Source organism: Dasypus novemcinctus, chromosome 23 (assembly GCF_030445035.2).
Source record: "Dasypus novemcinctus isolate mDasNov1 chromosome 23, mDasNov1.1.hap2, whole genome shotgun sequence".
Lineage (NCBI taxonomy): Eukaryota > Metazoa > Chordata > Mammalia > Cingulata > Dasypodidae > Dasypus > Dasypus novemcinctus.
Window position 1 is genome coordinate 21,701,381 of NC_080695.1, and position 26,386 is coordinate 21,727,766.

General features: G+C 39.2%; 1 protein-coding gene and 1 pseudogene across 7 annotated transcripts in view; one reads left to right on the forward strand and one right to left on the reverse strand.

Annotated features, from left to right (window-relative positions):
- Positions 1-26,386, forward strand: part of AUTS2 (activator of transcription and developmental regulator AUTS2) — a 1,252,826-nt gene that overhangs the window by 221,760 nt on the left and 1,004,680 nt on the right. The window lies entirely within an intron of this gene.
- Positions 25,096-25,644, reverse strand: LOC139437461 (large ribosomal subunit protein eL18-like; annotated as a pseudogene).

Below are 26,386 nucleotides of genomic sequence, written 5' to 3' on the forward strand. Positions count from 1 at the left end.
CCATAAACATCTTCTGTGTCCATAAATACCTGGGTCTGTGTGACCTTTGTGTTTATAAGATACTTATCACCTCATGGGCTATCTGCTTGGGGTTTATCACTTCAATGCCTTGTAAAATTTGATTGTTTAGTAGGTAGATTCTGAATTTTTGCTGAGAAAGAAAAAATCCCTCTCCCCCTCTTAGTTTTCCTTAGGAACAACCAATATGCCAACAGGGTAGATCTTACTCAAGGATAAAAGCAGAGAGCTTGGAAATGACTTAGGAGTGGAAAAGAGTAGAGAAATACTTTGAACAAACCCTAGCACTGATGACAGTTTTTCCTTTCTAAAGTAAAAACCAAGTTTTTGATCCAAATTGGGGACTTTGTTAGCTTGTTACCACCTTCTTCTTACAGACCTGAGGAAATGAGCCAGAGAAATGGCCTCCAGATTCAGTTTCACTGACTTTAATAAGAATGTATGATTAAGTACTGCAAAGGCACAGTTAGTTGCCTTGCGTTTTCAACTGTTTTTTAAAAATTTCTTCAGGAAATTCTAGGTACTCTGTCAACCTACACCTTCTTCCTGGTGTTATTGATTAATTATTGTTAAAGGACACAAATCAGATCCCTGTGACCTGATAACAGGTATGCTGGGCTGCCTATTGGCTGCCTAGTTCTTTGTATACACAATGGGTAACAGGGTTTTGGGAAGTTGCCAAGAAGCAGATGTCTTCAGAGAGCTTTATTAGAACTAAAGTATAAGCCAATCTTAAGGTGTAGAGGATGCATTATATCAGAGACTATCTTACCCAAGACTTAGTTTCATGTCCCATGAGGTTAATTGCCTTTCATATAGTCTGTGAGGTGTCCTTTCTTCTGCCCTGCTCCAATCTGATGGTACTGTTTGGAAATAGTGTAAGCACAGGATTGATAAAAAGCTGCTCCTACAGTGTTTTAGGGCACTCCACAATGGGCTGTGCGTAGATGGAGAGAAGCCCCACCATGATGTGAAGGAATAGGATACAAAGGCATCTGTCACCCAGAGGTATTTATTGAGTACCCACTCTGTACCGAAATACAAAGTATGAGTTCCAGGTTCCAAGGTTGCATTCTGTTCAGGTAGGAAAAGAGAAGTTTAGATCAGTTATTCTTCAACTGTGGTCCCTTAACAAGTAACATCATCCTCATCCTCTGGGAACTTGTTAGAATTGCAAATTGTCAGGCATCACCCCTGACCAGCACTACCAGAAACAAAGGAAGGTGTTTGACAAGCTCTGTATATGTTAAAGTTTGAGGATCATAGCTTTAGATTGATCACTTCCAAGGGAAATACATTAGTAAACAAGGCATGTGAAATCAAGGACTACTTGTAGAGCAAAAACAAGGAGAAAATAAGGTACTTTACAGCAGCATGCCAAAATAAACTGTCAGTCAAGTGTAAAGGGGGTCAGAGGAGGAAGATGGTATTGTGGAGCATCAAGGCAAGATTTCCTGGGAAGGGGTATTGAGCCAGGTTCTGATGAATGGATAGGAGAGAGGGAGGGAAAGTAGCATAAGTGAATGCAAATATAATGGTGAGGGTTCTTTTCCTTCAAAGAGCTTAGTTAAGTACAGAGAGAAGACAAACTCTAACCAAGGAAAATAAATGTAAAACCAAGTACAGCACTTAGGCATTTTTGTGAGGAACAAAATATGTTCCTCACAAGTTGGATTCAGAAATGAGTTCATCTCATTTTATTACCTCTTGCAGGGGTGCAGTTAATTGGGGACAGAGTACTTACATCTGAAGAGGCTTAGTAAAGTAAGGATTTCAGAAGGAGAATTTTATACACCTAAGGCTACTGCTTTAAAAGTGGGCAGCTCGTGACACTCATGAAAAATAGGGGAAACCATAAAAAGCGGTAAGGTGCCCAGCATATGTTAGGTGCCTAATATAAGCATAGTGTTTGGAGTGTGCTGGAGAGGGGAATCTGGAGATGAAACCAGAGGAGTAGGGAAGAAGTGAGGCAATACAAATTTAAGTCTAATATGTTTTTGTTTTACTTTAAAGATAGTGGGGGAGCAACTATATTTCATGGATATAACTAGGGGAATTAGTGTTGAGTAGCTTTTTTTTTTTTTTTTTTTTTTTAAAAACAGGCCTTAGGAGTCAGGGTTGTTAAAGGTGAAATGGAAGAAACTTTTTTTTTTAAAGATTTATTTTTATTTTTTTAATTCCCCTCCCCTCCCCCGGTTGTCTATTTTCTGTGTCTTTTTGCTGCGTCTTGTTTCTTTGTCCGCTTCTGTTGTCATCAGAGGCAGGGGAAGTGTGGGCGGCGCCATTCCTCGGCAGGCTGCTCCCTCCTTCGCGCTGGGCGGCTCTCCTTATGGGTGCACTCCTTACGCGTGGGGCTCCCCTACACAGGGGACACCCCTGTGTGGCAGGGCACTCCTTGCGCGCATCAGCACTGCTCATGGGCCAGCTCCACACGGGTCAAGGAGGCCCGGGGCTTGAACCGCGGGCCTCCCATGTGGTAGACGGACGCCCTAACCACTGGGCCAAAGTCCGTTTCCCAGAAGAAACTTTTGGTAGCTCACTGTGCTGGGTGTCTTCCAGGTGTGGTTTGATAAAAATCTTTGCGACAGCTTTTGGTAGATCTTTCCATCACTATTTGAATGATATGGAGATTAATTTTTACAGAAGTTCTACCCCTTTGCAGATGAGAAGTGACAGATTAAAGACTTAAGTTTGTCTGTCTGTACTGCCTGTACTCTTCCTACTCTAGATGCTAAACCTTGGCAATTAGAAAGATATATTTTGTTTACAATTTGGCAATTGTCAATCTTGGAAGAAGTCTTTGTTTCTGGGAGAAGGTGTTAAAAGAAAAGAGAACAGTGGTTTAGGGCATTAAAGCCCATGTGGTGAAGCTATATCCAAAAGATCTTAATCGTTTCAGCACAGGACAGATAGAATCTTGCCCCATCCAAGATAGTGGAGGAAGGAAAGCCTTTATAATCCAAGATCTAGGGACGCTTGAGTCCTGGTCCTCTGAAAACATCATATGGGTAGTACTCTTGTGCTTTGGTGTCACATGTTGCAATTTCAGAAATAAACATGGAGTTTTCAAGGCTATTTATTACCTTACTTCACTTACTGCAGAGGACTCCACATTCAACCAAGACAAAAAAAGTTCATAATGGAATACTAGGCGAAAAGAGAGAGGAAGGTTTACAGCTAATTGGGGACCTTGGTTTTAGTTTGTGCTATTTATGTGTGTGTATGTGCATGTGCAGTTTTTGTGTTTTTTAAAATATGTATTTTATTTATTTCTCTTCCCTTCCCCTCTTTGTCTGCTCTGTGTCCATTCACTGTGTGTTCTTCTGTGTCCGCTTGGATTCTTGTCAGCGGCACCAGGATTCTGTGTCCCATTTTGTTTCATCATCTTACTGTGTCACCTCCCCGTGTGTGCGGCACCACTTCTGGGCAGGCTGCGATTTTTTCACACAGGGTGGCTCTCCTTACAGGGTGCACTGCTTGCACATGGAGCTCCCCTATGCTGGGGACACCCCTGCGTGGCACAGCACTCCTTGCACATATCAGCACTGTGCGTGGGTGAGCTCACCACACAGGTCAGGAGGCCCTGGGTTTGAACCCTGGACCTCTCATGTGATAGGCAGATGCTCTATCAATTGAGCCAAATCCGCTTCCCAGCATGTGCATTTTAATCTCCACTTCCTAGTAAGTATATTGTAATTAGTGATGTTAGGAGATAGGCCGAATCCTGAAAAATAGGGTTTTGCATCTCTACCCAACTATCCTGTGCAGCAATATCACTCTCCTCCCTCTCTCCCTGTACCTTCTCAAGTGCGATGTGTGATGTTTGCTTTTAGCCCACTACTCCCACCTCCCAGAGCAGAAGCTTCAGGTACACTGTTCAGTGTCAGGTTATACCTGGAAATTAGATTGTGGAGGACAGTAGTTTGTTAACAGTGGGATAAGGCTGCACGCCTCATTAAGTATGAACTCCCCTCACTATAGACTGGTAGAGACATGGGGAATTTATTTAAGAAAGGAACCTGCCTGTTGAACTGTATGCCCAGCAGCAGTGAAGAAAAGATGCCTAAACATATGTCCCACAGCAGCTAAAGTTCATCAGCATAGGGCAAAGTAATAGATTGCTCCTGCTATTAATACAAGTCTTCTCAGCTTACTGATTTGTTTACTTAAGAGTTGACTGCTGGGGTTTTTGTTTGTTTGTTTTGGGGGGGCAATTAGCACATCAAACTCATATTCTATACAAGGTCAAGTGATCAACAGGTTTTGCTTTCTTTAGTATTTCCCTAGGTTACTGTATTTTTTTGGATCTATGCCTGAAATTGCCTGTCTCATACTTCAAACTCTCCTGATGAGGTTTGCGACAGCTCATGCCACCATATCATGACATTGACAATGTGATGAGAATATTTATACCTGCTTTGTTCCAAAAGGAATTAAGGTGACTGATAATAATCTATCATTTCTTGGTAGTATGTACTATATGCCAGTCACTCATGGTACAGAGATGGGTAAACTCTTATACACGTTGGTAGGTCTGAATGCATTTTTTTGTCCCTGCAGTGGGTTCAAGAACTGGTTTTAGTGGATGCCCATAAAAGGAAGTACTTATTATTAATAAATACTGGAAGAGTGCATGATTACTACAGAGTGGAAAAAGGTAGGAAGTTCTCAAATATATGTGGAAAAATGTAAAGTTTTGTATGAACAGTGGCAAAGAGAAATGGGTGTCATAAATATTGGGTTGATTTTTATTAGGTACATTCTAGAGGAATTGAAAAAAACTGTATTCTGAGGCAAGGACTGACTTCAATCTGAGCTGTCTGAGTTTCACCAGATACTTTTCTTTGACTCAGTTTTTTAATCTATACAATAACAATGAGAATACCCAGCTTATAGAGATGTTATGAGGATTTAGTGATATATACATGTTAAGTGTTCATCTTAGTCACTGACTATAAGAACACAATAAACCACAGCCACTAATAATTATAATATTTAATTATATAGATAATCATCATCACCTTGTTTGTGGGAACCTTTTGTTCAGTTGTGGCAGAGTTATAAATTCTATAGGAACAGACAGCATATTTTCTTCTGTCATTTGGCTGGACTACACCATCTTCCCTCTCCATCAGTTCCATAGAACCTCAGTTCTGAGACCTCTCCTTGCTGGACAAGCCACTGGAGTATCTCTTTTTCCTTTCTGTGGATATGGTCACTTTTCCCTTTATGTTTATGAGGCCTTGGAAAGGGAGCAGTCAGATCAAGAGTCTAAACATTTGATGTGCCTAGTGGCCATAGTGACCAATCTATCATAAGTTTGTATGCCACACACACTAGTTACTGGTGAAACGGAACTTTGTACCTCTCCTACTTTGGAGGGCAGTTGAAGGCCATATTGATTTTGGAGACTGAAATTAAATTTGCAACAACAAGTTCTTTAAAAAGGGTTGGTGGGGCTAAACCTTTAACTGAAAACATTTTTGATGTACTCCTGAAGGTCCTTTTGTACTGTGATTTTGTGTGGATAGTAACTTAAAGTCATAAAATATGTTTGTTAACATACTTCCTGGGCCACTCAACAAAGAAATTCCTCCTTGAGCCAATAAATAGAGCTTTCTTTAGGCCTTATTTACACAGTTAACTTGGGTGGAGGGGATATATTTTTATTACAGAAGTTGTGAACTTACAGAACAATCATACATTAGTGTAGAATTCCCATACAACACCCTTTAACCAACACACCACCAACACACCACACCATTGTGGAACATTTGTTACAGATTATGAGATAATATCATTAGACTATTACCATTAACTATGGTCCATAGTGTACATTTGGCATATTTTTTCCCATAATCGCCAGTTAAGACTGTACATCTTTGGCATTGACATAAGAATATTTCAGTATTACTGTTAACTGTAGTCCATAGGTTACATTAATCATATTTTTCCCTTGCTTCTCCACATTCCCGCCACCGTGCAATAGTGATTTACATCTGTTCTAGTTCACAGAAGGACATTCTTGCATTTGTACTATTAACCACAATTCTCATCCACCTCTGGGCTCAATGTGTTAGTCAGTCCCTAGATTATTCTATGGCTTTCTTTTAGTTGACATTTACATCCCTAGACTACTCTTTTCCTCTACGATCCCATTTATAAGCCAGTTGCTACTCACTATAATGTGTTACCATCAGCTCTATCCATTTTCACACATTTACAGTCAAGTTAGTTAAAACTTCTACATACATTAAGCATCAGTACTTCTTCACAGTCCCCCTCTTCTCTCCTAATAACCTATACTTTAGGTTTTAACTGCATGCGTTTATTCTTCTTATTTAGTTCATGTTAGTGAGACCATGAAATATTTGTCCTTTTGTGTCTTGCTTTTATTTCTCTTAGCATAATGTCTTCAGGATTTAGTCATGCTGTCCTTTGTGTCCCAATTTCAGTTCTTCTTACTGCAGCATAGTATTCTATTGTATGTATATAACACATTTTATTTTTCCATTCATTGGTTGATGGACACTTGGGTTGTTTCCATCTTTTGACAATTGTGAATAATGCCACTATGAACATCGTGTGTAGATGTCTGTTCTTGTCACAGTTTTCAGTTCTTCTGGATATATTCGTAGTAGAGGAATTGCTGGATCATATGTAAGTTCTATATTTATCTTCCTGAGGAACCACCAAACTGTCTTCTACACAGGCTGCACCATTTTACAATCCCACCAACAGTGAAAGAGTGTTCCTCTTTCTCCACATCCTCTCCAGCACTTACTTTTTTTTTTTTTTTTTAGTAATGGCCATTCTGTGTGGTGAAAGATGGTATCTCATTGTCATTTTGCTTTGCATTTCCCTAATAGCTAGTGATAGGGAACATTTCTCCTTGTGCTTTTTAGCCATTTGTATTTACTCTTTGGAGAAATATCTAAATCTTTTGCCCATTTTTAAATTGGATTGCTTGTGCTTTTTTTTTTTTAAGATTGATTGATTTCTCTCCCCTTCCCCTCCTCCTCCCCCTTCCCCTCCCCCCCCCCCCGCCCCAGTTGTCTGCTCTCTGTGTCTATTTGCTGTGTCTTCTTCTTTGTCCGCTTCTGTTGTTGTCAGCAGCACGGGAATCTGTGTTTCTTTTTGCTGCATCATCTTGTTGTGTCAGCTCTCCGTGTGGGCAGCGCCATTCTTAGGCAGGCTGCACTTTCTTTCGTGTCGGGTGGCTCTCCTTACGGGACACACTCCTTGTGCGTGGGACTCCTCTATGCAGGGGACACCCCTGCGTGGCAGGGCACTCCTGTGCGCATCAGCACTGTGCATGGGCCTGCTCCACATGGGTCAAGGAGGCCCTGGGTTTGAACTGTGGACCTCCCATGTGGTAGATGGACGCACTAACCACTGGGCCAAGTCCACTTCCCTGCTTGCTCTTTATATGGAATGGAAATCAAACCCTTATCGGATATGTGGTTTCCAAATATTTTCTCCCATTGAGTGGGCTACCTTTTCATCTAGATAAATCACAGAAGTGTTTAAGTTTGAGGAGGTTCCATTTATCCATGTTTTCCTTCATGGCTTGTGCTTTTGGTGTAAGGTTTAAGAATGCATCACCTACCACCATGTCTTCAAGATGTTTTCCTACATTTTCTCCTAGTAGCTTTATGGTTCTAGCTTTTATATTTAGGTCTTTGATACATTTTGAGGTAATTTTTGTATAAGATGTGAGGGTAGGGGCCTTCTTTCTTTCGATGGCTATGGATGTCCAATTCTCCCAGCACCATTTATTGAATAGACTGTTCTTACCCATCTGGGTGGGTTTGACAGGCTTGCCCAAAATCACTTGACCACAGATGTGAGGATCTGTTTCTGAACCATCAATTCTGTTCCATTGGTCTGTGTGTCTGTCTTTATGTCAGTAACATGCTGTTTTTACCTCTGTAGCTAGGTAATATGTTTTCAAGTCTGAACGTGAGAGTCCTTCAACTTTGCTTTTTCCTTTTGAAAATGTTTCTGGCTATTCAGGGCCCCTTGCCTTTCCTACACAGTCATCTTTTAATATTAATTTTTGTGGAGTTACATGTCCTTTACCAGTTTTTGACCACTCTGTGAAAAGAATTACTGTTATCTGTCAGTATTAGAGAACTTTCCTGAGGAATAAAGACCTGAAACATGGTTCTCAAACACGGGGATCACATTACAATCACTTGAGGGAGCTTTTAAAAACTTGCGCAATGCTTGGGCTACAATTCCAGATATTATTTAGTTGTTCTGGGGTGGAACCCAGGCACTGGTGTTTTTTAAAAGCTCCTTACCTGATTCTAGTGTACAGCTGGGATGAGAACCACTAATTTAAAAGGAATACCTTTTGATGGGAGAACCAGTGGAATGAGTGCAGTTCTAGTTTTCAGTAACTGTTGTCCCTGTTGTCTTCCATGGCAATGGCCATTTTGACAATGGAGTTGTGAAATTGTAGTTGGATAACAGAATAGAGGAGAGCAACCATGTCTTTTGTATTTCTGAGTCCTCACCACCCAGCCTGGAGCCTGGCATATACTGGATGTTCAATGCATTTTTCCCCCAATGATGAAAATAATAAGTAATTTTGTCTAGATTTACTAGCCTGTCACTTTTATTTTTTGAACCTCTTCCCTTCAGTGGTCCATGAGGGAGCAGCTCCTCAATAAAAAGTACTTTTATTATTCCAGGAGGAGAAGACACACAACTTTGAAATTCTTGAGGCATAAAACCAGTATTTGGCTAACAACAGCAAAGACTTGCTGTGCACAACATAATTTGTTGGATAGTGGGGCAAAAATGCAATGTCATTTATTAACTCTTTAAGTATCTATACCTTACTAATCACCAAGTGGAAATGAGTTCTCTTTTACCCCTTTTTGCTCTAGACACAAATAACTCCTTTACTCATAATAATTAGGGCCTCTTTTCTCTCTTTTTAAAAAATTTTAGGCACTCCAAATGTGCGGTTATAATCGTTCATACATGGAGAATTCTGTGAATATAAGGGAGCATGGCCTGGGAGTTTGAATAACTGTTATTTTGGTTTGTAGCTTGAGAAGAACCCAAGCATATATTAATTAAGAGTAACCCCTTACATTCAGATAGTGTGTTAGAGTTTAGTGTTGATTTCCTGTTTAGAAGGTTGTTTTAATCTCCCACAAAGTTGTGGGAGGTGTGTTAGTCTCTTATGTGCTTAAACAAATACCATACAATGGGTTGGCTTAAACAATGGGAATTTATTGGCTAATGGTTTTGAGGCTAGGAAAAGTCCAAAATCAGTGTCTCAGTACAGTGGTGCTTTCTCCCTCAAGACTGGCATTCTGGGGCTGCCTGCTGGTGATCCTTGGCCTTTGTCTTTTCTTTTACATGGCAATGCCCATGGCAGTGTCTTCTCCTTTCTTGTCTGGGTTCCATTGACTTCTGATTTCTTCCCATGGCTGCTGCTTCTGTGTCTTGTTTCCTCTACTTCTAAAGATTTCAGTTATATTGTATTAAGGCCCAATTTCAATCAGTTTGAACACACCCTAACTAATAACATCTTCAGAGGTCCTATTAACAAATGAGTTTGCATCCCCAAGGCCTGGGGTTGGAACTTTAATGTGCCTTTGTGGAGGACATGATTCAGTCCCTAGCAGCAAGACAAGTAATTATTGTTTATAATTTATGGATGAAAAATGAAGACTCAGTGAGCTTGAGTTACCTGCCTAAGGTGATAGAGCTGGGTCTTGAATTTATGGCTTTTGGCTGTTTGCACTGGACTTTGGGTAGTGCTTTTGTTTGGATTATAACACCCTCTAAATGTGGCTAATGGCATCACAAAGTTCTATCTGTTCTGGCTGTCATGGTTTCCATCCTTTATTTGCATATGTGTGTGCATACTTTTGTATGTTTGTGTTTATGTGTCTTCATTAATATTAAACACCTTTCCATTTGCCTCTGCAGAATGCTGCTGATAGCTGAGAATATACATTTTACGCAGTCAAGAGAGTGCCATCTTTTATTAACAGTTGCGATTTTGTCATGCCAAAGAACCTGCTTTCACCTTTAGTCTATTGTGACTGTGAACTTTTGTGTACGGGATTTTATTTCTAGGCAAAGTGTTTTCCCAGTCTGTGTGGTCTGCCTAGAATGATAATGTTGAAAGCATAAAATGTTCAGTTTTAGAATATGAAATTTTCCTGCAAGGCTTTGTGGGTTTTTTTTAATTCATCTAACAAAATTATTTCATGCCTACTCTATAGGTGCATTATTATATGCCTTAGTCTATAGTGCCAGGTGCTATTTACCTTTATTTTCATTTTAAGAAGTCTATAATAAAAATAAATCTGTACATTTGTTTTGGGAAAAAAGAGTAAATACCCATTTACCTTCAACTCTGTATTTATCAGACCATTTTGGCTGCTAGTTTTATTTCTTGACTTTTGGGAGACAGTTTTTCCCAAGCAGTGTCAGGCTGACAGGCCCTGGGTGGGAAATACTTTCCTTGCTCCCCAGTAACATCTCATGGAGGGTGATTATGGCTGCTGGGTGTTTTGAAAAGAGCCATACTTGGGGCAGCCTGAACTATATGTTTTGTTGTTCTGTCCTGCCTTTCTTTTCCTTTTTATTTTTTCCCTTTATAGCAAAACAGCTTTTTGTTTCCTGGTTCCTAAATCCCAGAGATGTAGTATAAAGGGAAGTAGTAAGGGTTGAGGATTTCAAATGCAGAAATGTGGTTTTGGCACTCAAGATCTTCCTCCCGGTCTGTTAGAACAGCACATTCATCTCTATCCTGGACAAACTTATCCTGCAGAGAGATGCATCTTAATCATCAAAGAGGAGGGGGTAAAAAAGAAGAAAAAACACCCCTGGATTCTGAAAATGGCTTCAATAAATGCTTCAATAGAAGCATGAAGCATTCAATACATGTTAGAATGTCATGTGATGCTCGTTTTACTTAAAACATGAAGACTTAAAATAGCAAGGGAAGAAAAGCACTCCTTCCATTTAAGAGGTAGTAAGCACTAGATTTTGTCACCTAAGGTAAAGATAAAGCCCATTTTTTTTAGTTGGTATCAGAGGGGTCTTTTAAAGTCTTATGAAAGGAGTTGAAAGGGGTTGTGTTTTATCATTTATTTGTTGTACTTCAGTTAAAGTTATTCAAATCCATGGTGGAATCTCTAAGATTGTTCACTCCAAGTTGTTTTTCGCACTGTGGCCATTGTATACGCTTGCTCCCATAGAGGAAGGCCCAAGGCATGGTTTCCTTTCTCTTCTGTTTTTCTACTTTGTCTTCTCTCTTTTGTACACTTGGATGCTCTGTCATAATTCTTTTGTAGAATACCCACACCTCAAATCATGTCACATAGCACAATTAAAGAATAGGCATTCCATGAGGACTTGATCAGTGGGTTGGGATAACACCATCTCTCTTTAGAAGAGATGTCAACCCAAATCCATCAGTCTATCCCTCATCCTTCCTGGCAGAACCCCAATTCAATTCACACATTTGTATCTCCCACATAGACTTTGAGTTTAGAGGATGCATCGTGGTTAGTCTAAGCCAATCAAGAGAATTCTTCTCTTCATACCAGTTATTGGCTTAGGAAGATCTGGATTTAGCCAATTCAACATGAAGGGAACTCTGGTATGAAAAAAAAAAATCCTTTCTTTTGGAGAGAGAAGAAGATTTTGTTTCTGTATCTGGTTGTGGTCTGCATGCTTTGCTTGAACTTGGCAATAGCCGTCTTTGAACCATGACCTTGCCTGAGAGGACAAACCAACACATAGGGGACAGCAGAACTGAGAGAGAGGAAGAAAGAAAGCGAGGGAGGAAGGGAGGGAGAGAGAGAGAGAAGAAATTGCACCTTTGAGGACATTGTTGAGCTGCTGAATAAACCAGCCTGGATCCATTCTTCTTCAGGGCTTCATCTTATGGGTGAGAAAAAAAAAATTTATATAAGCTATTTTGGGATTTCTGTTTCCTGCAATCCAGGGGTATTCTAACTGATGAGCTCATTTACCCATCCACATAGGATAGTTTGAGATAAAATTAGAAAATGGTGAAAATGCTTTTACAAGTATACTACACACATGTCTGACATAAACATACTGCCCAGAGTTCTTGTTCTTCATTCCTATATCATTTTTGCTAGTACTTCTTGCCATAGCAAGAAGATAAGCCATATGGGTGAAATGCAGTTATTTAAAGAGATTTTTTTGAGGGGATTTGCAGTATCATTTCTTTTAGAATTGATTTGATAAATCCTAAAACTTTGTTTCAGCTAAAAATTTGTTTTTTTCTGATAAACTTGTATTTCTTCTAACCGGAAACTGACAGAATAACTCAATATATTTTCCCTTTGTCTTATTTTGCCAAGGAGCTCCAGTCTAACTTAATGTTTAATAGTACTTCATCTAAAGTCTAGCTTTTGCTATTTGGTTTCTTTTAGTTATTCTGTTTTTTACATTGTAAAACAGTGATCAGTCACACATTTTCTTTGGGTGTAACCTTTGATATAATTATTGCTAAGGAAATATTTCTGATTTGTTTGAGTGTCCCACCTTGTAGTGGTGCCTCTTATCTGTTACTCTTTCACCCATTTGCTACACATTTATTTTAGCAAAATCCAGCCATGCATTTGAATACTTTTCGCCATTTGGGTATAAGGCATACATATACACAAGCACTGGGAACTCAGAATTGTGGGTAACAGAGCATTGTTGGTGGAATGTAATTTTTCATTGCTGGTCCTGAATACTGTTACAGACCTGACTTAGAGGTATCGATTTGAGGGATGCCTATGATTTTTATCTCCTTTTCTCATCTCTTAACTAAATATATCAGAAAGGAAGATTTTCTTAGATATTAAAGTACTGAAATTATTCAACAGTAAAAATAAGTATTTCAAGTAAGTAGTTTATTTTTGTATACTGTAGTACTCACTTGAATTTTTACCCTACCATCCAAAAAAAAGGTGAAATCCATTGTTTTTATCCTTTTGTGATTTGCTACTTTGAAATATTTTTTTTCTTCTCAAGGAAGGAATAAAGATAACCTTCCAAAATAGTATAATTACAATTGGGAGCAATGTTTGTTTTATGAGTTAACCTGTGATAGAGAGGCCAGTTTTGAACAGCTTCTTGACTGGCATATTTTTGCTGTGAATCATGATAATGCATCACAAATTCTTTTGATCTTTCAGGGGGCCAGGCATCCTGGAATCATCCAAGTTGCTTTTGTGTTTCTCGTGTCCACTCTAAACCTTGCTAAGGAGCCATAGTTTACCTTCCCTAAGCCAGGACACAACTAACCTTTATGATTGGTTGGTTTTTTGAGTCCTATGATAGTATTGTGCCCTGTCTTGGGCATCAGCTGGATCCCAGGTGACTGAGCCTTAAAGAACACCTGCATTAAGTGGCAAGGAGAAATTAGAATTATGCATATTGATCATGAAAAGTAAATCTTAGGAGGTTTCCTATTGTACCCTAAGTCTTCTATCTTAAGATATAGAGAGAATGAAGTATAGAATTTGAAACTAAATCCCTTATGTCACTTTACTCAATAATTGAAAGGTTATCTTGGACCCTTGGCATGAGTTAAATAGCAATAGCTTTAAGGAATGGTTTCTGACTGACTTAATTTTCAGGATTTAACTCATTTGCTAAGTTGGGCCAGACAGGTCTAAGCAGCATTAGTATTTTATGTGATGTTTCAAAAGATTGTTTGAACCACTGGTAATCCTTAGGGTGCCATTGTTCTAAGATTTTGAGAAGGACTATTCTTGATCTTTAATAATAGCAGTGTTTCTCCTTTTGGCTGTCAACTGTCAGTAGAATGACGATTTTGAATATGGGAATAAGTTCCTTGAGCATTTATTTGCCTGTTGGGAATGGACATGTAGTTGGTAGCTCTAGAATAGAGTTGCAGTTGCTGGTATGCATCATCTGTCATACAAAAGATCCTCACCTGCACATACTGAGCATCTGAGGGAGCTAGCTATAGAGATCTGCCTGATTTGCCAAAGGTGGGATATTGCAGACTTCCCTGCTTCTCTTTTACCTGGGTCACCTGGTGTTGGATAGCAGGGAGACCTTTTCACCTACTGAAATTGTCCTTCATGTTGCTCCTTCAGAAGGCTAATAAATTTTTGGCGATGTAACTCAATAAACCAACAAAGGCTAAGACTTGATGGCAGAGAGAGCTACTTAGCTCCTTGGGTTGACCCCTGCTAGATTTTTGCCTTTAAGAGAGATACTCTTACATGTTGCTTTTCAGAAAAACCAACCATTTCCTGCCACCCCAACAGAAAAAAAACATTAACTATATATTGCCTGTGATGCCTTAGAGAAAAGTGGTACAGATCAAAGAGGGGTTTTGAAGAGAAAATCTTGGTGATAATAAATACTGTTTTAGCTGGCCATATTGAGAAATGTTGTCTGAAAGTTCTTAAGCTTCAGAGGATATATAATTTGCTTCATAAATGTCCACAAGGAACTCCTAGGTTGTTGTATAACAAATTTAATCACTTATTATTCCATTTCAGTGATTTTCAAACTTCATCTTGCAGTAGAGTCACCTGGAGCACTTGTTAAAACATTCCACCCTGAGCAGTTTGGTAGGTCTGGAATAGGACTTGATAATTTGTATTTCTAACAAGTTTTTTTTTTTTTAATATTATTTATTTATTTATTTCTCTCTCCTTCCCTGCCCCACTTGTCTGCTCTCTGTGTCCATTCACTGTGTGTTCTTCTGTGACCACTTCTATCCTTATCATCGGCAACGGGAGTCTGTGTTTCTTTTGTTGTGTCATCTTGTTGGGTCAGCTCTCTATATGTGCGGCGCCATTCTTGGGTAGGCTGCACTTTCTTTCATGTTGGGCAGCTCTTCTTACAGGGAGCACTCCTTGCGCGTGGGGCTCCCCTACGAAGGGAACACCCCTGCGTGGCAGGGCACTCCTGTGTGCATCAGCACTGCACATGGGCCAGCTCCACACGGGTCAAGGAGGCCCTGGGTTTGAACCGTGGACCTCCCATGTGGTAGACAGATGCCCTATCCATTGGGCCAAGTCTGCTTCCCTCTAACAAGCTTTAAAGTGATGCCAAGACTGCTGGTTTCGGGACCACTCTTTGCAAACCTCCATTCTATATAGATCTCTGCCTCCTTCTGCTTATCTCACTTCTGTCCAACAGGTATGAAATTGGGCCCCCAAAAAGCCTTGACTTTCACAATTGATCTGATTATTTTATATGTATATATATAGCAATGTGGATCATATTTGAATTGCAAATTAGTTGCCAAATTTAATGAGAGTTTGACCATATTATCTAGATTTTTGATCCTGAAAAGTCTTGCTTGAACTTGAAAATGTCCTAGAATGTCTTTTAAAAATCCAGATTCTGTTAAATATAATACATTCCACAATAATTCACTAAAAAAATTAACTCCACAAAACTGACACTTCACATTCATAATAGTCTCTCTTCAAAGCTTTGAAAAAAAATATCATGCTTTGGCTCCACCCCAGGCTGAATGAATCTGAATCTCTGGGGATGGATATCAGAAATCTACTGTTTTGAAAGATTTCCAAGCGATTCTGATGGGCAGCTGGGTTGAAAATCTTTGCAGGGAATAGGGCAAAGAGGGCTTTGGGAAGCCCTTTACACTTGCTTTAACTTGCTGTTCTTTATTCTTTTCATTGCTAAACTAATTCCCTTGTCATTGAACTCTACTGCATCCCTCCTTCATTCTTTCTTTTCAGGTTGACCAGCCTTAATGCTTTCCAGGTCATTTTTTCTGGACCTAGGAAAACAGTCCAACAGACTGTTGACCCACGTGTGTGACATGAAAGCCCTTTCTATCTTGGTGCAAAACTTTAAAACTGGGGTTGTTTAGTTTGGGAATTAGCCAGTTGCCTCTTTCCTGCTCTTGTTCAGTTTCTGAACACTCTTCCTTCTTCACCTGAATGAAATAACAGACAAGCAATGTTTCTAAAGCTCTCTGAACCAACCCTTAATGTGAAATGAGGTTTAGGAAAGAACTGGGCTCCCTCTCTCATTGCTATCAGAATGAATGTTGTTGGATCACTTGATCCTGGCTCTGTGAAATAATACACAGGAGGACTTTCTGCTCTATGACTTTAATCTGATAAACGTTATTTGCTCTGGTTGTCAGATTCTGTGTGTTCCTCTGCTTCTAGTAGCATAATCCTAGCCTTATGTGTAACAGCTAGCATGCAAGGCCCAAATCTCAAACCAAGCCTTGATGCAGACTTCAAATAAGAACTTCTTTAGAAAGCTCCGTGTTAATGCCCAGCACTTAACATTGCCGCTGCTGGGCTCCTAGAAGGAGCCAGGAAGTGCCAAATCCTGAGACTCCTGCAGAATTTCCAATTGTGTATGGGCCTGAGGCAACCCACTGCTGTAATCAAATAAAACAAAATAAGTTTAACTCTTGGTCTATTTATATCTTCTCCTTTTTCTCATCTTATAAATTACTATATTCCAACTTTCCCCTTTCTCTCCCTTATGTTTTTCTCCATACATATCTTTCCTCTCTTTTTCTCTCTACTCCCTGCTTCTCTTCACTGCCTCTTTACTTTTTCTCTTCTGTTTTCTTAGCTTCTCAGTTTTAGAGAGTCAGGAATCTTGTATAGCTTGAGCATTAACCAAACATACTTATCAAAGTGAACCTTGGATGATATCCTTTATGCTTCTGTTCTTTCTTGCTTCTTTTTAATATTTTTTATTATTTTTATTTCTCTCCCCTCCCCCTGCCCCCATGTTGTCTGCTCTCTGTGTCCATTCACTGTGTGTTCTTCTGTGTCCACTTGCAATCCTGTCAGTGGCACTGGGAATCTGTGTCTCTTTTTTTGTTGTGTCATCTTGCTGCACCAGCTCGCTGTGTGTGCGGTGCCACTGCTGGGCAGGCTATGCTTTTTTTCACGCAGGGCAGCTCTCCTTGTGGGGCGCATTCCTTGTGCGTGGGGCTCCCTTACGCGGGGGACACCCCTGTGTGGCACGGCACTCCTTGCGTGCATCAGCACTGCGCATGGGCCAGCTCACCACCCGGGTCAGGAGGTCCTAGGTTTGAACCCTGGACCTCCCATGTGGTAGGCAGTTGAGCACAGCAAGCTTCCCTATGCTTATTTTCAATCTCATTAATTTCTTGGGCCAGTTGGGTGGAAAGTAAGCCACAAATAGCAACTGTGCTTTAGAACTTGTCAAAAGTAGTTAGAAACAAGAAAAGAAGAATTAAAATCTGTATTAGTCAAGGTCCTTTAGGGAAACAGAATCAATGAGAGATATCTATAAATAGTAGATTTTATCAGTGTCTCTCATGTCATTGTGGGGAGGCACAAGTCCAGGTTCCACAGGCAGGCTACAACCAGGGTCTCCAATGAAAGTCCAGTGAAGGTCCTTAATGAGTTGGGGGATACGTTGGCTGTCCAAAGACAAGCTGAGAAATTCTCATTTAATGTTGAAATCACTTCCCCTTTTAAGGCATTCAATTGATTGGATAAAACATCACTCGTTGCTGATGACAGTCTCCCTGACTGATATAATTGTAATCAGGTATCTATGATTTCTACTGCAGTAAAGTCAAGGTCCAACCAAAACCCATAAATGCCATTGTATTATTATTAGCCCAGGGCTTACTTGACCAAACAACTGGGCACAATTACGTGGCTGAGTTGACACATTAGCTTAACCATCACAATATCCTCTCCATAATCCAGGACATAGGAGGTGCTGACACAGAGATGGCAAAATTCATGGTATTAAATTTGACGTTTTGTGGGGTTGTCAATATCTGCTACTTCCTGGCTCCTTTCCATGCACATAGTAAATATCCTAAGTGGATAGCAGAACTCTGGTCTGGCATTCAGACTGATTTATCTTACCCCCGCACTCCAGGCCGAGGCCACTAGAAAATGAGAACCCCTATCCTTGTTAGTGGATTCTTGGAGGGAATTTTTGGCTAGGGAAGAAATATCACAGAAATCAGTGCCATCCTTTGAGATAGCTGTTTTGATTCACTGTTGCAGGTTTCTGTCAAGAGATCCCCAAACCATCATAGATATTGGACCTCTTCCCTTGACTACCTTTTAACCCAGGCATGTCATAAGAGCAAGATTTCTAGAGATTGCCATAAAGGAAGAATAATTTCAGTGAGTTTGGGAAATCCTTGGGATTGATTCAGGGTGAATGGTGCATGTCATTCAAGAGTTTCAGTTCACATCACTAGTTTTATTGGGAAATCTGTTGTTGGAGAAATTGTTTCCTAGAATCCTGTAGTTCACATAGGTGTTGAATGTTTATGTAATACCCTGAATTGAAGAAAATATTTATCAATTCATGTGCACAGGTGTCAGCCTGACTATTGGAGAGAGGGGCAAAGAGGTTTGACAGTATCACATTGGGCACATTTGAGCAGTAACCGCTAATTGTCCAAAAAGAATTGCCTCCTGTCTGTGATTTATTGACATTCATGACTGGAAGGACTCAGAACAAGCCACCATTCATCTATTTCTCTAGCTGACCATCAGAAGGCCTTAAATAATTATGTGTGCAAGAAATATCGAAGTGACAGACTTGGGTTCAAAGGATTGTGTACATCACCCCTTGCCATTTTTGTCTTTAACATTTCAGGGAAAAGGAACATTTTCTTCTATGTAGTATGAGAAGGTTTATGCTCAAACTGGCTGAAAGCTGTGCTGTCCCATAGTACACTTTTATGGGTGGGTGGCAAGTATGTTGCCTGTCAAACAGGAACTGCCCTCTGCCTTGTTTGGGGAGATAGAGGACAAATATCTCTGAAATACTCAGCTGTGGCTAAATTAACAGAAAATATACTTGCACATTAAAAAAAAGGTAGAACAACTTTGTCTTTATGCAGTAAATAAAAGTGTATGTATTCTAAATAATTTATATAAATTGAATTATGTGAACTGGATTTGACATTCATTTAAAAGGTAATCTGTGGTAAATTGTTTTGTGGTGATTTTTTTCCCCTTATCTTTTGCATCCCCACTTGAAAGCCTTCAGTTTAATCTATTTGTATTAGGTAGGTTCCATTATGATTAAATCACTGCAGTTTATGCCTATTGGAGTAAATTGCCAGACTAAGCTCCTGAGGGGTAGTGACAAAGAACTTTGGTATAGATGCTCAGGAAACCTGTATTCACTTTCTGTACTTAGGGACTCTATCTCAATCCAAATACTTTAATCCTGGAAAATTTTACCAAAAAATAATAATAACAATATCAGCATCACTTATTACTCAAAAGAAGTATTGAGCACTATGGTGTGCCTGGCAGTGAAAGTAGACAACCCTTACATGACATTTAGGCTGATAGTCACAGTTTCTACTTGAGCTCAATCTAGTAGGGGAAATCTACAAGAAAACCAGTGATTAGTGCTTAGTACTGTTAGGTGTTATTGCTGTTGTGAGTACATAGAGTATGATAACTGCTCTAATGGAACCCTGTGAGATGTACTTGTAAGAGACTTTGTTTGAGCTTGGGTGATTTAAGGAATGCTTCGTGAAATAGAGACAAGGCAAGCTCAGTATCTGGCCTGGGGTAATAGCTAAGAGGACTTAAGGGGTGAGCCTGTGCCTCAGTTATTTATTTTTTTGTCTAAAAATGAGGATGATAATAATCCATACCCCTAGAGTTGTTAGGGAAATTCCATGAAACTAATGCACATAGATATTTTGGCAGTCCTGGTAATTGAGAAGCCATTAGTAACGATAGCTATCTATATCACTAGTCCTTTGAAATGAGTAGCACTTTCTCCATTTTGCAGTTGCTCAGAGAGGTTAAATTGCCCAAGGTTATCCAGCTAGAACATGGTAGGGTCAGACTTTGAATGGAGATGTTTCTTTCCTGGTTACCTTTTGTTTTCTTTATGCTACCCAGGAGGCCCAAGATGATTCCAGTTGCTTCCTGCTTCATTATCCCCTAAGTGCCCCACTGAGAGGAGTCTGCAATTACCTGCCCCTCCTCTCCTTGCCTCCTGGTCCTGCTATGAGTCACTACTAGGCCATTTGTGTCAGGGAGGGAAACAGAGGCTTGCTTATTGCATGTAGTAATTTGCTATGTATTCTTGCTTATTTGCAGGGGACACCAGCAAAGAAGTGTTCATCAAGAGGCATCATGTTTTTTAAGGGACCACATAGTGTATTTTAAAAGCCCTTAGCTCTCTCCAGCATCATTGATTGTGCTTTAGCATAAGAAGTAAAGTGACACTGAGCCTTTTATTAATAATACACATTTTCCATTTAACTTTGATTGGTTAAATCTGGCATAAAATGGAAGCTTGCAAACCATCCTCCCTGGGATGTTTAGCTTCTCTCATGCTATTTATGCTGAGGATCTTTATTGAACAGGAAGCTCAGGAGGAGAAGTCTCTGCCTGCAGCTAGGATCCTGTGGAATAGGTTTTCTCTTTGCCTTTTCTCTCTTGATGTCATGGATTGCTTTGCTTCATGAGGCTCATGCACATGGGTGAATGTTGAAGTGGGAGAGGACATATATGTGCTTCCATAGTCTAATTCAAGCTATTGTATTTTATGCATTTGAAAAAATAGGTGGCCAGTGTTAGGAGTTTGCAGGAAGTTTAAATTTGTGGTGACTCTTAGAAATCCTGTATTTATTTTATAATTCAAGAAACAGGTCTAAAGGGGGTGAGGGATATTGATGACACCAACAGCAGCTAACATTTGAGCACTTTCTAAGCCAGATACTCTTCAGAATCTTTTCATATATTACCCCCATTTGATCCTCAGAACAAGGCAGGCACTCTTATTGTCTCCATTTTGCAGGTAAGGAAACTGAGACACAGCGAGTTTCAGTCATTTGCCTTATCTACACAGCTGGGAATTGCACCCAGGCTGTTTGGTTCTCTCAGAGCCTTTGCTCTCAGTCATTACACTATAGTTTGTATGTGACTTTCCCAGAATCACAAAATTGGGCAGGAATAGCTAAGGACCAAGAATCCCAGTCTTTTGATGACTGCACTACATCAGCAATTTTATAGAATTCTTTTAGTTGTGGAACCTTTCCTTATATAGAACTATTCCTAGATTGTATAATCAAATAGCAAAGCAAAAACGTAGCTGCTTTGTTTGAAGGGAGGGTTGGAGCGGGCGTTGAACAAATATAAGTTCTATTTATTCAGCCCTCCCTCTAGTTTCTGAGAAACTCCCATAGAGCATAATTTTAAAACCCTGGCTTTAGTTATGAATATGAGCTTTGATTGATGCCTTGTTTTTGGTCACAGATATTTATGGTCAGAGCTGTACCATTCCCTCTGCTTCTTCACCCATTGGAGGCAAACTGAAACTTTTTTAGCTACTTTATTGTAGGTTGGTGGGGTCATTGTGGGTAATAAGAGAATCAGGTGTGTGTTAGAAAAAGACCGACCTGATTTCATGAAGAGGGCATGAACCCCTTGCCCACTAGAAATCTCCAGGCTGGAGTATACACTGGGATCTATATGTTTAGTGGACAGAAAATTGCTGACCTTCATTGCCTCTGTTTTGCTTGGACATTTTTTGGCGTCCAAGGTCATGATTTCGAACATAACTTGTGCTGTAATCAACTGCTTTTGTCTGTCTCAGCCTGTGACCTAGTCTCTTCTTTGTATCTGTAGTACTGAGTACTGTTTCTTGAGCATAACAGTAGTTCAGTAAATGTTGGAATTTTTCAGTTCACTTTTTAGGGCTCCAGACTATTCAAGGAGGACTGTTGAGGAAACATAAAGCAATCTCCTTGTATTCCAAAACATCTCTCAGAGTTAAATTACATGTTTTCTTAGCATCTTTTGTTCAGATTAAGCTCGGAAACAAAATTAAGGTTCTTGTCAAGCCTTGAGTTTATTAATAGCTGTTTCATAAGTGTTCCACTAGGAGAAGTGTTGTGAAGCCCACAGGATGCTAAGATTAAGCAAATAAATGTAGTTTTGTTGAGCAATCCTCAATGTAATGAATGTGGTGGTTAAGAACATTGGGCTCCACAGCTTGATGGGGCTTCCACTGGTCAGATTTTTCAGACAAATTGAACATTAAGAGAATGACTGCAATTGAAAGTAAAACACTGAGCAAATAAAATCCATGAATCCACAGTGACAAGAAAAATAGAGGAAGGGGGGTGATTCTTGTTACCATTAGAATTGGCTATTATGCCAACTCCTCTTTCAAAAACTTGGAAATTAAAGAAAAAGAATTAAGCATTGACCATGCCTTTTAATGAGAAATGGTAGCTCTCTGATTGAAGAGGGAAAGCTCTTGTTTATAAAAGGATGCCAACAAATAAAATATAAAAGGAAGCATGGAAGTAGAATACCAGCATTTGTAACCTGTGGTGAAATATTTGATTCAGGCAAGGGCTACCAGTAGAAGGCAAAACCATTAGGTGAAAGGATGTTGGGAAACATAGTGGTATCAAAAAATGGTATGGTATCAAAGAATACCCCACAGATTATTTGCAAAGGGACATATGCTTTTCTTTTTTTAAAAAAGGGGTTACTGGGCCTTGAACCCAGGACCTCGTACATGAGAAGCAGGTGCTCAACTACTGAGCTACATCCACTCTGCAGGGACATGTGCTTTTACTATGGTGGACACCACTTTAGCTAATACCTATTTGGTTGTGTTAATGGTCAAAATTAGCATCATAAATGGTAAGGTAGCCTAATAGTATGACCCTCCTTCTGCCATGTAAAATGAGGAGTAGTTTTAGCCAAAACTTTTTAACCTTCATCTAGTCAGTTTTACAGAAAACATACGGGAAAGAGAAACAAAATAATTCACACTAGGGAAACCATCCAATAAATCCAGAAGGTGGGGTCTTTGTGATCTCTCCAGAAAATCAGTGTCAAGAGAAAAATAAATTGATGGTGGACATTCTTCTGGATTAAAAGAGACCAAGGAATGTAACAACCAAGTGCAGTGCATAAATCTTGATTGGAACTGGTTTGAAAATAATAACTGCTATAAAAGATGTTTAGGGGCAATCGTGGAAATTTTAATATGGACTGAATATTAGATGACATTCGGAACTTCTTTCTAATTTCTTAGGTATAATAATGGTATTTTGATTGTGTTAAAAGAATGTATTTATTCTTGGAGACATATTTCAGCAGGGAGTGTCATAATACCCATACTTTGTTTTCACATGGTTCCGTAAGATAGAAAAGTAATGTGTAGATAAAGTGAGTTTGGCTAAATATTACCAATTTTAAATCTAAATAGTAGACATGGGTATTCACTTCATATTTTCAATATGTTTGAGAATTTCTCAAATAACATCAGTGGGCTGCCTGGATTCAAATATTGACTGTGTCCTTTGCAAGTGGTGTAGCTTTGGGTAATTTACTTATTTAATGTCTCTCAGGGTCTCTATCTTTAAAATGGGTGTAGTAATAATATTACCAAAAAGTGTTGTTGAGGTTATAAAATATGCATTTAGCATATAAGGTGCATAGCTTTAGTGCTCAGCACATAAATGCTTCACACAGACTAAGTACTCCGTAAATATTAATTTTTGATAATATTACAAAAATATAAATATTTTGTATTATAAAAGTCATTATATAAAAGTGATTATCAGTCATTATATAAGTTTAATAATGTTAGTGCTTTAGCAGAGAGAACAGAGGAGCATGTTCGCAAACTTTCGGATGATGACAAAGCATGAGAGCCTTGGATATACATAAAAAAGCTTTCAGTTGGGAAATGGATGTGGCTCAACTGATAGAGCATCCGCCTACCATATGGGAGTGTCCAGGGTTTGATACCCAGGGCCTCCTGACCCATTTGGTGAGCTAGCTCACATGCAGAGTTCGTGCGTGCAAGGAATGCTGTGCTATGCAGGGGCACCCCTGCTCAATGTGGGGGAGGGAAGGGGAGAGAAATAAATTAAATAAATCTTTAAAAAAAAGACTTTCAGTCTTTCACTATTGACTAGAATGTTAGGTGTAGGTTTTTCATATATACCATTTATCATGTTGAGAAAGTTTCCTTTAATTCCTATCTTTTGAGTATTTTTATCCAGAAAGTATGCTGTATTTTGTTAAATGTGACTTTTCTGTGTCAATCAAGATGATCATGTGAGTTTTCTTTGATTTATTAATGTCGTGTATTACGTTGATTGATTTTCTTGTGTCACAACCATCCTTGCATGCCTAGTATAGAATCCAGTTGATCATGATGACTAATTCAGTATGTTGTTGAATTTGATTAGTGAGTATTTTGTTCAGGATTTTTGCATCCATATTCATTAGGGAAATAGGTCTGTAATTTTCTTTTATTTGTAATATCTTTATCTGGCTTTGATATTAGGATGATACTGACATCATAGAATGAGTTTGGTTCAATTTTTTGCAAGAGTTTGGGTAAGATTGGTATTAAATCTTTTTTGAATGCTTGGTAGAATTCATCTATGAGGCCATCTGGTCCTGGACTTTTCATTTTGTAGAGTTGTTTGATGATTGTTTCAGTCTCTTTACTTGTGATTAGTTTGTCAAAGTCTGCTATTTCTTGTAGGGTCAATGTAAGTTGTTCATATGTTCCTAAGAATTTTTCCATTTCATCTGCATTGTCTAGTTTGTTGACATAGTATCCTTCTGTGATCTCTTATTTCTGTGGGGACAGTAGTAATGTCCCTGTTTTCATTTCTGATTTTAGCTATTTGCATCTATTGTTTTTTGCTTCTCAATTTCATTTACTTTTGCAATGATCTTTGTTATTTCATTCCTTCTGCTTGCTTTGGGAATAGTTTGCTGTTGTTTTTCTAGTTCCTCCATATGTATAGTTAGATCATTGATTTTAGTTCTTCTTTTTCGATGCAAACATTGAGGGCTATAAATTTCCCTTTCAGCATTGCATCTTCTGTATCCCATAGGTTTTGATATGTTGTAATCTCGATTTCATTTGTCTCGAGATATTTATTGATTTCTTTTGCACTTTCTTCTTCAACCCACTCTTTCCAGCTTTATTCCTTTATGATCAGAGAAAGTATGTTTTTATCCCAGCATGCGAACATTTTAATAACAGAGCAGGATCTGAGGCTAGTTTTTGTTCCTATGGCTCTGGTGCCTCTGGTGCAATCAGACTTCTGGACTTGGAGTGGACAACGGGTTTGGTATGGCTCTGTGGTGTTCTTGGGGCCTTGCCGAAATGCCTATATACCTTCTGGCCCTTCCAGGGACCAGAGAGCAGGATGCTGCTGCAGTCTTTCACTGAGTCCAGGGCCAACTGATTAAAGGTGAGGATCTTGCCTCTGGTGTTGCGGATGTGGCTCCAGGGACAACTGTTCATGCACAGTTCACAAATCTTCAGTTTGGGTGCCTCTTGAATCTGCACATCATCTGTTATGGTCCCCAAAATCAAAGCTGTTTTGTTTTCACAGCCAAGAAGCTTTATATTCTGAATTATTCAGGGAAAGGACGGGGTAGTTGCTTAGTGCGACTCATGAACAGCTGCTTCAGCATAACATGGTTGAAGATAGAGATGTTTCATCTGGCCAAATTCCTGTAGAGCTTGAGCAGCAGCCTCAGGTAGATGTCCTGTTTCTTGGGCTCCTTGCACTGAACCTTTTTAGTCTTTGTTGTGGTAGATTTCAATTCCCATGATGGTGCCACATGTTCTGTCACAAAGTACTTTGTATAATTTTTATCTTTTTAAATTTATTGAGATCTGCTTTTGTGACCTAACATATGGTCTGTCCTCAAGAAGGATCTGTGAGCCCTTGAGAGAAATGTATTGCCTGTTGTTTTAGGTGCAACATTCTGTACATTTCTACTAAGTTTAATTTATTTGCTGTATTATTCAAGTTCACTGTTTCTATATTGATCTTCTGTCCAGATATTCTATCCAATGATAAGAGTGGTGTATTGAAGTCTCCAAATATTATTGTAGAGACGTCTATTTCTCCTTTCCGTTTTGCCAGTGCTTGTCTCATGTAATTTGGGGTATCCTGGTTAGGTGCATATGCATTTATGATAGTTACTTCTTCCTGGTGATTTACACCTTTTATTAATATATAATGTCTTTCCTTGTTTATAACAATTTTGTTTTTAAAGTCTGTTTCGTCAGATATAAGTATAGCTCTTCCAGTGTGGAATACCTTTTTCCAGGCTTTCGTTTTCAATCTGTTTGTATCCTTTGGTCTAAGGTGGGTCTTTTTAGATAGCATATGGATGACACATAGTTTTTTCTCTTTTCTTCTTTTCTTTTCTCTTTCTCTTTCTCTTTCTCTTTCTCTTTCTCTTTCTCTTTCTCTTTCTCCTTCTCTTTCTCCTTCTCTTTCTCTTTTTCTTTTGTTTTTACACACGGTTCCTTATCCATTCTGTCAGTCTCTGTCTTTTGATTG